A 5,450-nucleotide genomic window follows, 5' to 3' on the forward strand; every position below is an offset into this window, starting at 1 on the left:
CTTCAACCTTCCCACCTCCTCTCTTTTCATCACATCTCCCCCCCCCTCTCTCTCTCTCTCTCTCTCTCTCTCTCTCTCTCTCTCACTTTTCTTGCATTACTCTCCTGTCTTTCTTCACTCAGCACCTCGTCTCAAAGATACATTATCCTCATCTTCCCCTTCCCCCTTCCTTCTCCTGAATTATCCTCCTCCTTTTTTTTCTTCCCTCCCTTTTCTCTAGACATGATTATCTTATTCCTTCTTTTGCTCTCTCTTCTCCTCCTCCTCCATTATTCTCATTTACTTCTTACTCTGCATTTCGTCTCAAGATTCATCATTCCTTTTTTCCTAGTCCCCTTTCCCTCCTCTACATTATTAACCTTTATTTCATCACTATCATTCGTCTCATAAATTTAGTTAACCTCGCTCCCCCAGTCCGTGTGTGTGTGTCTGTCTGTCTTTCTGTGTCTGTGCCTGTCTGTCTTCCTGTGTCTGTCTTTCCTTGTGTGTGTGTGTGTGTGTGTGTGTGTGTGTGTGTGTGTGTGTGTGTGTGTGTGTGTGTGTGTGTGTGTGTGTGTCGGTCTTTCTGTAGTCTGTGTGTCTGTGTCTCTGTTTGTCTGTTTGTCTGTCTGTGTCTGTCTGTCTGTCTGTCTCTCTCTCTCTCTCACACCACGCATTACGAAGCGGGTACAGAGGGTTCAAACAGCCCCGCCGACACTTTACATAACTCCACCCGCTAACAGAGATACAAACAGCCGCCTGACATCATATTCAACTACTCACCTCTCCTCGGGCGCAGTTTTTCTAATGGGTTTGTGGAAGAGTGGGGGAGGTAAGGGGAGGGAGCGTTGGGAAGGGGGAGATGAGGAAGGGGGAGGTGAGAGGGGAGGGAGAAGGAGAGGTAGGGAGAAGGAGGAGGAGAGGTAGGGAGAAGGAGAAGTAAAGGGGGAGAGGTTAAAGAAAAGCGGGGTGCGGGAGAAAGGAAGGGGGAGGAGAAGGAGGAGAAGAATGAAGAGGGTGAGGGGAGGGAAGGGAAAGGAAGGGAAGGGTAAAGGTAAGGATGGATGAAGGGAGGGAGTAGTGGAAAGGGAGAGAATGGGAGAGGAAAAGAGGGACAGAGTGGAAGGGGGTGAGTGCGAATGTTTGTGGTGTGTGATGTCATGCAGAAATTACTGAGCTTGTTTCCCGAGGCATTGCCCAATAGACTCAATTAAGGCACAACTGCTGAATAAAAACACCATCTTCATACTCTCAGCATACTCAATGCTTACTTGAGAATGAAGTTCCTTGCCTCAATAAGAAACCTCAGACGAATTTCCTAGCGCGCGCGCGCACACACACACACACACACACACACACACACACACACACACACACACACACACACACACACACACACACACACGCACACACACACGCACACACACACGCACGCACGCACGCACGCACGCACGCACGCACGCGCGCGCGCTCGCACAAGTAAATTTAGTATGCTGGTGAGACTTGAAGTGCATCATTCATGATAACTGTTCTGTAATCTGACATCTCCTCCTAATAATTATACCTGCTTTCTCCTCCGTCCACACGACCCCTAAAAGCACCACCACTACCATTCTCAGGTTTCCTCTGCCACCGCCTCACTTCTTCCCGTCCCATTCCTTCTCCCTTCCACCGTGGGCAAGCCGAGCACCCCAGCCTAACCCTCAGCAACCGCAAAGAATCACCACAACCACCGGCAGTATTTATAGACTCTCCTAAACGTTTGTATATACGTTTGTCTTTACACACAACAGCCACCGAGCACTTCACTATTAAATCAGAGTGAATATTAATATTTTCGATGAGGTGATAACTTTTTGTGTTTTATTCTTGCAGATGTCATACGATTGGACTCAAATTATGGGAGACCTTTCATACAAGATTAACATAATATGAGAACGACATCATATTCAAGACTTAAGAGACTATGTATGAAAAATATATAGACCTGTGAAAACTGCTCTCGAGGTTATTTTGAAATCATAAACATTGTATATAATCTTTTATAAATACGACCCGAACTCTCTCCCATAGAAGGACATCCATGGCACCACAGCCCCGGCCGTTAGTACCCTCCTAATTTATGTCCCTCGCCGTGTGTCGGGGAATAATATTAAGCCCGCGTCGAGGGTGAGACATTAGAGGCAAGACAGTGGTGGCGTGGAGGGGAGGGTCGTATGATCGATTCTCGCACTCCCTCGCTACTGCTCCGTCTACCTAAGTGACACGTCTGGTTCTTACGAAGCGAGGGTGGTGGTGGGCGAGGGGACGTGTAAGTGGGGACAAGGTAGGGGTAAGTCACTGCAATGCGTTACGGGCGATGCTCCTGTGTGTTCTGTAGGCCTGGTCGCTCCTGTGGCCACGTAGAGCAATAAAGGCCTTGTGGTGCGTGTGTGTGCCGGGTTGGGTCGCTTGTCCGTGCCCGCGCTCTTGTCTTTTATTAGCCATTGTTTACCAGATACTCGCGGTGGGGATGGGTGGATTTGAGTTGGCGCAGCTGGAGGTGTTGTGTGTTTGTCTCGTCGCTGTGGGCCCCGTTTTCTAGGTGGCATTGGAAGCTTCGTGTCACCCCTTTTTTAGTGATTTATGTTGCCTATTACATCTTGATATTACCCTTTATGTTACTAATATATTTCCAGTATCGACGTAACTTGTCAAAGTAACGCAGACGAGGATAGAAAAGCGTAACATGAAACACAAATCGTCGAGGAGGAGTTGCTACTAATGCCACCTTGAAAACAGAGCTTACAACTGGTATCGTCGCTCTGTAGGCGTAGGGATTGGACGCTCAGTACTGCTTTATTGGCTATTTTATCCTCCTACCCACACGGAAACACAAAACGCTGCTATTTCTGTACGAAGCGGCGGCGTGGGAGTCAATATGTACTCGTGTGGTTATGCCCCGGAGTAGGAGGGAATGACTTGCGTACATTCCTGCGGGGGAAGGTAAAAAGTTGTCAAGAGGCAGGGGAATATTGCAATCCACACGCAGGAGGTCTGGGTTGTCCGTCCTGGCAGAGACAGCACCAGCTAACCCCTTGGTGGCTAGGAGTTCTCTTTGTTAGAATGGAATCACCTGCTGTTGGTTTGGATATTATTGCTATGGTGTTAATCGAAATATAATCTGTTTGTGTTGGCCTATATATAATTCCTCTCGTGTTAGTCTAATGATACAGTATTTCCTTCGGTGTTAGTCTAAATATAATTCCTTCGGTGAGAGTCTAAATATAATTCCTCTGATGTTAGATTAAACGTAATTCCTCTGGTGCTAGTCAATTCCTCGGAGTATCACTCAAAGAGATGGGGTTTCTCGAGATAATTTAAGTTGGTTACTTGGATTTCTCTCAGCTGAAAAAACAAAAAAAAATGGTATCAGCCTGAATAACATATCGCGGTGAAATGGACAATGGAAGAAATCAGATGAGAGAAAAAGAGGCTAAACCGTAACGAGGAATGTACGGTTAACTTATTTCTAGTCTGGCTGGCATCTGCTCTTGAACTACATGTTATAACTGAGAGGGAGGGAAGCTGTTTATGCTAGTACCGTCAACTCAGACAACACAGTATCTCCTTATGGTTCACTCCTTTGCAATAAAACCGATACAACACTATACATTTTGCACACCATTAGCGATAAGATCTTTCAGTGCCGTCGTAAACACAGCCGAGGGAAAAGATGATGGCCACAATAAACTCGCAGCGTGTGAAATTAGATCTGGCGCACTCCCCCCTCGCCGGACGGGAGCTAAATGTTATAATCAGGAGGGTGACTGTACGACACGGAGCACCAGTTATAGTCGGACACCTTACACTAGACCCGACCAGACCTTGACCAGACCTAGACAAACTCAGACTACACACCCCGAGTAGACCCCGATCAGTACCCGACCAGCTTCTGACCAACTTCGACCAAACCCTATCTAGCCCCTATTAGACCAAGATGTCCCCGACCAGACCCCACCCAGACCCGACTAGATCCTGACCAGTCCCCGACCAGCCAGACCAGGTACCATAACTAAAACTCTTCCTAAGCTGAAGATACGCATAAGAATGTTCGTTTCTACTTTTACCTTCACTTATACTACTACCAGACACTACAGCCAAAAAAAGAGAATAATGACAGGAAAAAATACAAATGTGATTTCCGATAATATTTCAGACTTATGGGTATGACCTAACGCGGTGATTTCTGAAAATTGTATGGAGGTTTCTTCGTTGTAAAAATATGTTAGTCCTTTATAAATACGAACCCAGAGCCGAGCGGCCGTGTGAGACGTGACTTGGGGGGCGGATCAAAGCCAGGCCTGTCTCTCATTTAGTTAATTGGGAGCTTTTACTTACGCGAGAGGCTCCCAGTCGTACTAATAGACTTTGATGCCCCATTTGTACGCCTCGTAGCACCAAGTACAGAGCTGGATAGAGCTGCTCGACCTGACTAAGAGGAATACGACGGACTCCTGCCTTAAAATGTGTCAGAGGAGTGCAGAGTCTGAAGCAAGTGGACTTTCATGCACGTGTAGGTATTGTCTGAAGATAAAAAAAGACAAGACTGCTACCTCATTTTATTTTATGCTGAACCTCGACCAAGCAGGCAATCAGTAATTTCACACGGGTAATTCAGAGTCAGCAATATCAAGACGTCTGGGAAGGCGGTAATGACGCAACACCAAGAATCAGCTAATCTCAATTTACCTTCATCAGCGCCGGACTCGTCGTGGTTATCAGACGGGCATTACACAAGTCAGGCAAATTACAGGCCTGAAACATGACAAGCGGCAGATCAAGGTTTAATCGCCCCCGGACTCAGACAGAGGTACGGACTGACAACCCAAGGAACAGGACCTTGATCAGTCTAAAATCAGAGCGGATATAAACCAGACCAGTGACAAAAAGGTACCATGTATATATTAACTTTTACATATTCAGCAGTTAGGACACAAACGCAAGCCAAGGAGCAGAGACATGTGAACTTAAAGCCGGGTAATTATCAGTTTAATGAAAAAGGTAACATAACTAAAACTTCGAGATTTACCAATTAAAATACACTCCCTAAACGTACCAAAATAAGCGGTGGCACAAACCCATGTTAACTTAAAACCATCATCACCCTAACCTCTTCTTCCAGCTTCAAGACGGGGTGAGGCGGGGTCAAGAAAGAAAGCAGGGAGAAAGCACAACAGAGGGAAAACTATCACCGGCATGGCTAGTGAGATGGGCCACACACTCATTCACTCACCATCCAGGCCCGCGTAATCAGGCTTCTACCTCACAAACTTAATCACCTACACATATTTCTCGATTCTTTTTCTTTATAACTGCTCGTCACATCGAACAACAATGGGCCAGTGACGAAAAAATTACGGTAACTAAAACAATTTCAGATATCGGTACTATCCTGTGCGATCAATAACTCTTAATTTCACACGAGCCGA

This window comes from Coenobita brevimanus, chromosome 93 (genome assembly GCF_032717465.1).
Source record: "Coenobita brevimanus isolate Jiangsu-jjx chromosome 93, ASM3271746v2, whole genome shotgun sequence".
Classification (NCBI taxonomy): domain Eukaryota; kingdom Metazoa; phylum Arthropoda; class Malacostraca; order Decapoda; family Coenobitidae; genus Coenobita; species Coenobita brevimanus.